The sequence below is a fragment of the Protopterus annectens genome, chromosome 10.part0 (genome assembly GCF_019279795.1).
Source record: "Protopterus annectens isolate FY-2018-M chromosome 10.part0, PAN1.0, whole genome shotgun sequence".
Lineage (NCBI taxonomy): Eukaryota > Metazoa > Chordata > Ceratodontiformes > Protopteridae > Protopterus > Protopterus annectens.
The window spans coordinates 1,814,802,606-1,814,813,174 of record NC_056744.1 but is presented as its reverse complement, the minus strand read 5'-3'; the positions used below and the strand labels follow the sequence as shown (position 1 = coordinate 1,814,813,174).

Here is a 10,569-nt window from a genome sequence, read left to right as displayed (position 1 = left end):
ACAAATATGGAACACACCACAAATTTGTGAGTCATCCTTGCACAGGGGCCATGCTAATCTTCTGTGTATTATTCCAATTTTAAATATGTGCTGCACACACACACACACACACACACACACACGCACGCACGCACGCACGCACGCACGCACACACACACACACACACACACACACACACACACACACAGTGCATTGCTTTTCTTAACATTTCACTAAAACATATCAGCTACAGTGCATTGCTTTTCTTACTTCTACTGTGCTAGTCTGTTAAACTATTTATTCCACACTCTCCTGATATTTTGGGGGAGGATTTCTCCATGGATCCCTCTCTACAACCTAATCGGGTAGTTTATTCTTTTTGTTACAGTCTTTTGTGTGAAGAAGGACTTTTTGGGATTTTGAGAGCAAGGGAAGAGTTATTCCCTATAATCTTTGAAAATTTGACTAAGACAATGGATGAGGGGGAAAATGGTGCATCTACTGCCTAGCTACATCTGGCTATGTCATGTGATGCAATACTCCACTGAGCCATTGTCAACAAACTTACAGAATTCGGTATAATCTCCTTTAGAACATGCTGGATAGCTAACTAGCTCACTGATAGGACCCAGACGGTTAGAACTGGTAAAGCTGCCTCCACAAAAAGGCCGGTCACCAGTAGAGTCCCCCAGAGCTCTGTGATGGGACCTAGGATGTTGGCAATGTCTGTGGGTTCAGTGTATTTTTTGTCATTTTGGACTAATTCTGACCATATCTGGGAATTCCCACCCAGGTTCCTAACATAACTAAAGAAAGCCTTGTGATTATCCTTAGTGTCCTGTGCAATTTTTCTCTCTAAGCTGGCCTTAGACGATTTTATGAGTGCCCGTAGTTTTTTGCTAACACTGATCAGAGATGCCTTCCCTTTTTGGGATTTTGCTCTATCATGTAGTAGCTTCCTCCTTCTGTTGTATAGTTTGTTTATGGCTGGGGTCCACCAGACAGGACGTCTGCCTTTGGAGGATTGGGTCTTGGTTTTATTTGGGATTGCATGATCCATGCATTCCTGAAGGTGTTCATAGAATGCATTTATAAAGGATTCTGCGGTCTGGGCCATATTTTCCACAGGCCCGGGGGCTTTGAAGGATTCCACCTCAGTTTTGAGAAGTGTGAAATTTCCTTTAGAGAAGTTTTTCACTGTGGTTTTCTGGGCAGGGGGTGGGGTCAGGATGTGAATATCCAGTGAGATTAGTTTATGGTCTGATCTTACCAGTGAGGGATACACTTCTGGTCTGGAGCATAGAGTCCCCATGTTGGTGATGATCAGGTCCAGTATGTTTTCCCCTCTTGTGGGAGTGGTAACAAGTTGTTCCATAGCATTTGAGTTTATAAATTCTAGGAACCTTTGAGCTAGGGTGTTGGAGCTAGAGTAATGCTCCCAGTCTATGTTTCGGTAGTTGAAGTCGCCCAATATAATGGTGTTTGGAGAGACCTTCATATTTTCCAGTGTTCTCAGGAAGGCCAAGTGGGGTTCCTGGGTTTGGGAGGGTGGTCTGTAGCAGGCTATAAACTGGAAGGCAGTTTTACCCACTGTTAGTTGCACATGGATAGTCTCTGATGCTTTGTGCTGTGCCACCAACCTGGAGGTGTGGGTATCTTTGATGAATATTGATACTCCCCCTCCTTTTCTGGTTCGGTCCAAGGTTTGGGGCCGAAAAGCATGGTATGAGGTATAACCTGGTAGTGCTGGGATGCTCTCGGGAGCCTTGAACCAGGTTTCTGTTGCTGCACAGATATCGATGTTCTCCATGCTAAGGAGAGTTTCGAGTGCATGCATCTTGAGGTTTAGACTTCTGGCATTGAGTAGCATTACTCTCAGTTTCTTATCCCTTGTGATACCTATGGAGGTGGGTTTGTCTTTTGAGCCTTGCCTAAAAAAGGCACTATGGGGGTAGCAAGAGCCTTTGCCAATATCCGAAAGCCCAGGGGTGACAGGTGCAAGCCGTCCCTAGCGAAGCATCATGGCTTGTCGAGCATGTCATCCCAGGCTGACAGGCATTGGATCCCCTTTGAATGACACCAATACTTAAGCCAATTGTTGAAATCGATCATCTTGTCTTCATATTGTGGCATCCTTCTTGGTGAGGGTAAGATGCTACTCAAGTTCAGGGTCATACCAGCCTGGGCCACATGCTGAGAGAGCTCCTCTATGTCTCTTTTCATGTAGTCCAGGGAGGTACGTCTCAGGTCATTCACACCAGCATGGACAATGACTGAGTCATATTTGTACTTGCCTTGGAGTGACCTGAGTGCTTGTGTTATGTGGCGGATCCTAGCGCCCGACAGGCAGCTCACCGTGACCTTCTCCTTGTTCAGCCTGGTGAGCGGGACGTCAGTGTGCCTGACGATAGAGTCACCTATTACAAGTGTATCAGGTGTGTTGTTTAGCCTTAAGGGCTGTGACTGTTTGGCACACTGGCTTTGTGAGCTATGTGTTGCACGTGTTTTGCTTTGGGGTAGCGGTTGCTTGGGTGTCTGCTTTGGAGGTCTCTGCTGCTTAGGCAGATTTTTATTTAGAGCCTCCGAGTATGTTTTTGTGTGTTTATGTGTTTGGTTTGCTGTCGTGGTAGGTCTATGTGAGACTGGAATTGTAGTGAGTGTGGTTTCCTTCTCCCCCTGACAGGTTTCGCCAGTACTGAGTTGAGAGAGCTTAGCCTCCAGTTTGGCTATATGGTTGCATCTCTCATATGTGTTGGAATTTGTTGGGAGGAGGAGAGGGTTGTCTGTGTACATGAGGCAGTTGTAACATTGCCTCAAGATTCCCAGATTCACCAGCTGGATCAGAGAGGAGATTGACAACTGACCTTTGGACATGCTAGAATAGTATTGGGAATTTCCTTTATAATTGAAAAAAGGGCCAATGGGGAACAATGTACTCAAGGGGAGTTTGTGAGGGTGTAGTGCTTTTAATTTTTTAGTGCTGACTTATATAATTGCTTTAGTGAGCAAGTGCCAGGTAACTTAAATGCAATGTGTTACAGGTAACTTAAATGCAACAATGACAAACAGTAACTTTCTTTCAAGTGAAACAAGGAAATAAGTACAGTAAGCAATGCAGATGTCACTAGGGATCCACAGAAGCACTGAAAAGCCATGTTTTAGGTGGAATTAGCATTTCAGGGAAATAACAAGCAAACAAGCATACAAACAAAGCTAGATTCAGCAGGCCTGGATCTAGTCTATGCTACAGCAAACAAGGTGTACCAATTTCAGTAAGAAGCAGTTCAAATATGCAGGCACTATAAGCCTTTAACCAGAAATTCCCAGCACAGAAGGGCAGAGTCCAGCCTCTCCTCCCACAAGAGTGCAGACCACAAACCCTCTTAATGTAAAATAACTGGCCTGAAGCCCAAGTGCTTAAACCAGAACTAATCCACTTTTAGAATAACAGGCACTGAGCCCTCAATCAGCAGTTCCCAACTTAGAAGGATGTAACCTACCTGTCCTGCCACCACAGTGCAGGCCGCAAACCTTCCTAATATAAAACAGCTGGTCTGAGCCCAAGTGCTTAATCCAAAAGACTTAGAATGATAGCTACACTTTAATCAAGTTAATACCAAGCAGAAAAAAATACAACTGAATACTTTAAAGAATGCCTGGATTAGTGCTCAAGTTATACAAACAAAGCTAGATTCAGCAGGCCTGGATCTAGTCTATGCTACAACAAACAAGGTGTACCAATTTCAGTAAGAAACAGTTCAAATATACAGGCACTATAAGCCTTTAACCAGAAATTCCCAGCTCAGAAGGGCAGAGTCCAGCCTCTCCTCCCACAAGAGTGCAGACCACAAACCCTTTTAAAGTAAAAGAACTGGCCTGAAGCCCAAGTGATTAAACCAGAATTAATACACTTTTAGAATAACAGACATTGAGCCCTCAATCAGCAGTTCCCAACTTAGAAGGATGTAAGCTACCTGTCCTGTCCTGCCACTACAGTGCAGAGCACAAACCTTCTTAATGTAAAACTTTTAAAAAATTCTCAGTATCCTACAGAGTGCTTAGAGGTGATGTGTCTGGCATACAAGGCATCCTCTGACCTAATACAGATGGACCTACTAAACATCAGCAAGTCAAATGACATCAGAAATACTCAGTCCAGGTATCTAAACGGAATGTTGTGGAGATATGGATATATATCCAGAACAGACTATCCATTCAAGTAAAACAAAGCTCATCCCTGTCCATATTCAAATGCAAATTGGATCTAAGGATGGGTAATAGAAAATGTACTCCAGGATTACCCCTTGTGGCACTAATGGATAGAGGCAGTTCCTAAATGATGCATCCCTTACATGGGTCCTCTCAAATTATCTACAGTGTGATCACATTTATTCTCACTAGGGCTAATATACAATTATCACCCATGGGATAGGTAAGACCAATCAGGAAATGTTAATTCAAGCACCAAAATGGAAATTGGCTAAGCTTAAAATGCCTTCAAAGTGAACCTATGCTGTAGTAGTAAATAGTTTTAAAAAATTGCGCTTTTTAGATAACTAAGTGCCCCTGTCACCCCCCCCCCCCAGTCTTCAACAGCTTCTGGCGCCTCTGTCTGTGGCAGAATCTTTGGCCAGACCAGAGACATTAGCTGTAGGCTGAGGCAGTAATTGTACTTTTTTTCTTTTTAGGTACAAGGGGAGCGGAAGAAGCAGGACCATGAATATTATCCATGCTGTAGCCAGAGAAGAAACCTGATTGCCAGTACAGTAAGCTCAGTAACACCAGGAGAAGTATTCACTAGTAAGCTCACCAAGCTGAGTAACACCAGGAGAAGTATTCACTAGTAAGCTCACCAAGCTGAGTAACACCAGGAGAAGTATTCACTAGGAAGCTCACCAAGCTCAGTAACACCAGGAGAAGTATTCACTAGGAAGCTCACCAAGCTCAGGAACACCAGGAGAAGTATTCACTAGGAAGCTCACCAAGCTCAGTAACACCAGGAGAAGTATTCACTAGGAAGCTCACCAAGCTCAGGAACACCAGGAGAAGTATTCACTAGTAAGCTCACCAAGCTGAGTAACACCAGGAGAAGTATTCACTAGTAAGCTCACCAAGCACACTTTCGAATAACTTGAATTTGCGGTTATGGCTTTACGCTACGTTACATGTGGTGTTTTGTGTGGATGGTGTACAGTGCCGTGTGTGGATTTAGGTGGGATGTAAGGTATGTGAGTGTTTTGTAAGGGTTTTGGGTGGGGGTTTGAGTGTATGTGAGTGTGTTTGTAAGTTGTACGTGTGGGTTAGGGTAGGCAGCTGAAAGTATGAGTGTGTAAGTGTTGGATGTGTTGGTGTTTGTATGTGTGGTGTGTGTGTGTGTGTGTGTGTGTGTGTGTGTGTGTGTGTGTGTGTGTGTGTGTGTGTGTGTGTGTGTGTGTGTGTGTGTGTCTGTGCACGTGCGTGAGGGACTGTAGAATGTCTGGGTGTGAGGTTTATTTTCTTTTTCTGTTTGTCCAATCTCGGAGTTAGTATATATAAGAAGGGGGGTGGGGGGCACAGCCCCACATCGGGGGTACAGAGGGGCTTGCCCCCCTGGTTATTTGTAATGTAGGTTTGTGGATGTGTGGTGTTATGTTTTTGTGTGTTTTTTGTTTTGTACTGTGGGTACTGTGGTGTATGTGTGGTGTGGTGTATGTTGTGTGTTCGGGATTTCAAATTTTGCGGTTTTGGGCTGTCAGTATTTTGTGGATTTGCCTTCATGGTTTCGAGATACTGAAATTCGAGATTTCAGTATTTCGAGATTATAAAGGGGAACCATATATATATATATATATATATATATATATATATATATATATATATATATATATATATATACACACACACACACACACACACACACACACACACACACACACACACACACACACACACACACACACACACACACACACACACACACAGTGGATATAAAAAGTGCACACACCCCTGTTAAAATGCCAGGTTTTGTGATATAAAAATGAGATCACAATAAATAATTTCAAAAGTTTTCCCATCTTTAATGTGACCGATATCCTGTACAATTCAATTGAAAAACAAATCTGTTAGGGGGAAAATATAAAAAATAAAAAACATACAATAAGCTGGTTGCATAAGTGTGCACACCCTTAAACTAATACTTTGTTGAAGCAGCTTTTGCTTTAATTACAGCATTCAGTCTTCTTGGGTACACACCTGCCAGCAATTAAAGAGACTCTGATTAACCCCAAATAACGTTCAGCTGTCCTAGTAGGATTTTCCTGACATTTACTCAGTTGCCTGCTACAGCAAAAGCCATGGTTCACAGAGAACTTACAAAGCATCAAAGGGATCTCATTGTTGAAGGGTATCAGCTCGGAGAAGGGTACAATAAATTTCCACAGCATTGGATATACCATGGAACACAGTGAAGGCAGTCATCAAAAAGTGGGGAAAATATGGGGCAACAGGGATGTTGCAAAGAACTGGATGTCCCTCCACGATTGATGAAAAGACAAGATGAAAACTGGTCAGGGAGGCTTCCAAGAGACCTACAGGAACACTAAAGGAGCTGCAGAAATTTCTGGAAAGTACTGGCTGTGTACTACATATGACAACAATCTCCTGTATTTTCCTACTAGGAGAGCTGAACTTTATTTGGGGTTAATCAGAGTCGCTTTAATTGATGGCAGGTGTGTACCCAAGAAGACTGAATGCTGTAATTAAAGCAAAAGCTGCTTCAACAAAGTATTAGTTTAAGGGTGTGCACACTTATACAACCAGCTTATTGTATGTTTTTTATTTTTTATATTTTCCCCCAACACATCTGTTTGTTTTTCAAATGAATTGTACAGGTTATAGGTCACATTAAAGGTGGGAAGAATTTTAAAATGATTTATTGTGGTCTCATTTTTTATATCATAAAAACCTGGCATTTTAACAGGGGTGTATACAATTTTTATATGGATTCCTATTACAAGAATGAAAGTCCACTACTTCGAACTTGTAATAAGAAGCCTCACTTCTGTGAAAGTTCACTTTAACGAAAGTGAACTTTTGCGTAAGTGCACTTCACCGAAAACACCGCAGCACAGTGGAGGACATAAAAAAACAAGCTATGTCCTCCACTATGGTGCAATAGCCATGGACCTTAGGGTTAGGGCATGGGTTAGGGTGAGGGGATAGTTAGTAAAGCTATCCCCTTACCCTAACCCATGCCCTAACCCTAAGGTTTGTGACTATCGCACCATAGTGGAGGACATTGCTATGTCCTTCACTGCACTGCAGTCATCACGGACCTTAGGGTTAGGACACGGGTGATGGTAAGGGGATAGCCCTATGGGCTATCCCCTTACTATGACCCTTGCCTTAACCCTAAGGTCTGTGAGTACTGCACGGAAGTTCAGTACAACACCCGTTCGTTGTACTGAACTTCGCATAAGTGCACTTTCGCTGCAGTGAGCATTCCATGCACTATTTCAAATTAGTGAAAATTCGATCTAGTGTATGGAACCCATATATATATATATATATATATATATATATATATATATATATATATGTTTCTTTAGTTTTGCATAACACCTTATTTTCCTTTTATTTTCTCTAACCCTCTCTCTCTCTCAAACCTCCAAACTGTCCGTATTTCAAACTTGTTTTTTTTATTTTTACAGTCAAGAAAACTAAAAAGCTGTAGCATGTATTCACAGAAGAAAGTCCAGGTGATCAGGCTTTTTTACAATGGGCACGTTGGTTGGGCTGAACAACCAGAGTACTCAGTTTGAATGTTAATGACCAGTCACTGTATAATGAAAAAGAGAGAAAAGAACTGGATGAGGGATCTTTAGCAAAGGGAAAGAACAAATTACACAGAAATAAATGGATTTGTGGGAATGATACATGCAGAATAATTTCCTGGAGAGGACTAAGGTTTAACAGAAGGCAGGAATTGAGTGATTTATGTAATGCTGGACTGAAAGACAATTGTTATAAAGAAAGAAAACGTGTATACTGTGTGTATAAATGGGAAAAATGTTAATGCATTTTGTTGTCTTTTCTATTAGTGTATGTGTGCCTACATTTTAAGTGATATTTTAATAAAGGTGGTAAAAAAGGAACGAAGAACAAAGACCCAAAATCAAGAACAGATGTTAAATGTTGCTCTTACATACTTAGAAAGTTGCTAGTATAACAAGTGTTGTCTTAACAAGAAATTTCTGAAGAAAATGAAGTCTGAAAGTCACATATTTATCATTATTTACTGACTATACTTTGCCAGAAAATCACACATTTTTGAGGAACAGACTATACATATAAGAAAATCAGAGACAGTTTAGATCTAGGCCCTCTAGGTTCATAATACTAGGCTATCAGTCTACTGATGACTATTACAAGCCTGGCCAATAACCAGAATTCAGAAGCAAATCCTGTACCTTGGATCTGAGCCGTTATGCCACCTCCTCTCACAAATATGGAACACACCACAAATTTGTGAGTCATCCTTGCACAGGGGCCATGCTAATCTTCTGTGTATTATTCCAATTTTAAATATGTGCTGCACACACACACACACACACACACACACACACACACACACACACACACACACACGCACGCACGCACGCGCACGCACGCACACACACACACACACACACACACACACACACACACACACACACACACAGTGCATTGCTTTTCTTAACATTTCACTAAAACATATCAGCTACAGTGCATTGCTTTTCTTACTTCTACTGTGCTAGTCTGTTAAACTATTTATTCCACACTCTCCTGATATTTTGGGGGAGCTTTTCTCCATGGATCCCTCTCTACAACCTAATCGGGTAGTTTATTCTTTTTGTTACAGTCTTTTGTGTGAAGAAGGACTTTTTGGGATTTTGAGATCAAGGGAAGAGTTATTCCCTATAATCTTTGAAAATTTGACTAAGACAATGGATGAGGGGGAAAATGGTGCATCTACTGCCTAGCTACATCTGGCTATGTCATGTGATGCGATACTCCACTGGGCCATTGTCAACAAACTTACAGAATTCGGTATAATCTCCTTTAGAACATGCTGGATAGCTAACTAGCTCACTGATAGAACCCAGACGGTTAGAACTGGTAAAGCTGCCTCCACAAAAAGGCCGGTCACCAGTAGAGTCCCCCAGAGCTCTGTGATGGGACCTCTCCTCTTTGGCATCTACTTCTCAGATGTCAAAGCCAATGTCAAAGGCCTCTGGCTAGCCAAGTTCACAGATGCTTGCTTGTTTAAAGACATAACTCGTAATTTCTTTTGTTCCTGGTGGACATACCCCTTTTTCTACATCCTATGTACCCTCTGTCCCTTTGCTACATATTATATACCTTCCTGGTGGCTTTCTTCTGGGCTCCTTCCAGCAGCTTGATTTCCCTCTCACTGTTTGTCCCCCAAAACTGCACACATTACTCAAGGTGTAGTCTGAACAAAGCCCTGTAGGATGGAAGCATAAGCTCTTTGATTCTATTGTCTGGCCTCCAGAGGATACACACCAGCATTCTGTTTGCTGCTGCTGCTGCCCTCTCACTCTGTTTCCGGTGGTCCAGTATAGATGTCAGCAGCACCCCAGATCTTTTTATTGTTCTATTACTATCATGGGTATATAGATTTGATGAAACAGCTCAAGGTTTGTTGGCTGTCAAGAAGCATGATGCACTGCATGCCATGTTGGAACGTGCAGGTGCCCATGTAGTCATCTATCTCCTTCACGGATGAGCTAAGTTTAACTGGCCTGGGGAGTTTATTCCATAAGCATGGAAGTTTTTCAGATATGACTTTGTCATGTTTCATTCCTGCAGATTATACAAATGGTTACTGAGCTGTGTCTCCTGTTGCGTGGGTATTTCTAATGCTATCTAAATCAGACATAAGCCTCCAGTAATAAACTGATAAGATACCAAGAAAACAGACTTGTTACTGCAGTTTTTATCATCATTATCATCAACCCCTTTTTCCCATATTCTACATGGGGTCAGGGTGTTGTGTCAACTGTCGGCATTGCTCTCTGTTCAGTTTTCACTCTCCTACCTTCACTGACACTCATGCCTGACTGTTACAGGCCTTGTCTCACACACTTCATCCACCGCTTTGCTAGACACCTTAATTTCCTCTTGCCTTCTTCCTGTCTGTCTCAAATCTTCTTCACTGGAGTGGCTTCTGCTTTTCTGCACATTTGTCCGAACTACTTTTACATTCGTCTGTCATATACTACACCTGACACTCTATGCCATTTGGCTGCAGCCCCACTGATTCTAGCTTTGACCTCCTCGTTCAGACTTTACTTTTCCTTAACCACGTCTCCCAGATAATTGAAGCTATTGACCTTTTCCACTATTTTACCCTGTATTTTGATTCATAGCTTCTCAGAGTCTATAATGCCACATTGTCTGCATACAGCAACTTTGTTGATCTATCCCCTCCAATCTATTTGCTAATATAGTCCACCACCAGTATGAACAGCAGTGGCCTCAGAAACGAACCTCTGTCCCACTGGCAACCCCTTTGTGAGACCGAACACTGCTTGTACTTGAGTCATTGAG

At 42.2% G+C, this 10,569-nt stretch overlaps 2 non-coding genes across 2 annotated transcripts; both read right to left on the bottom strand.

Moving 5' to 3' along the window:
* Positions 1–102, bottom strand: LOC122814650. Its single transcript, XR_006366857.1, has one exon. It is a non-coding gene; the product is annotated as a U6 spliceosomal RNA (small nuclear RNA).
* An 8,356-nt stretch (positions 103–8,458) lies between these two features.
* LOC122814649 lies at positions 8,459–8,560 on the bottom strand. Its single transcript, XR_006366856.1, has one exon. It is a non-coding gene; the product is annotated as a U6 spliceosomal RNA (small nuclear RNA).
* Between the last annotated feature and the right edge of the window lie 2,009 nt (positions 8,561–10,569).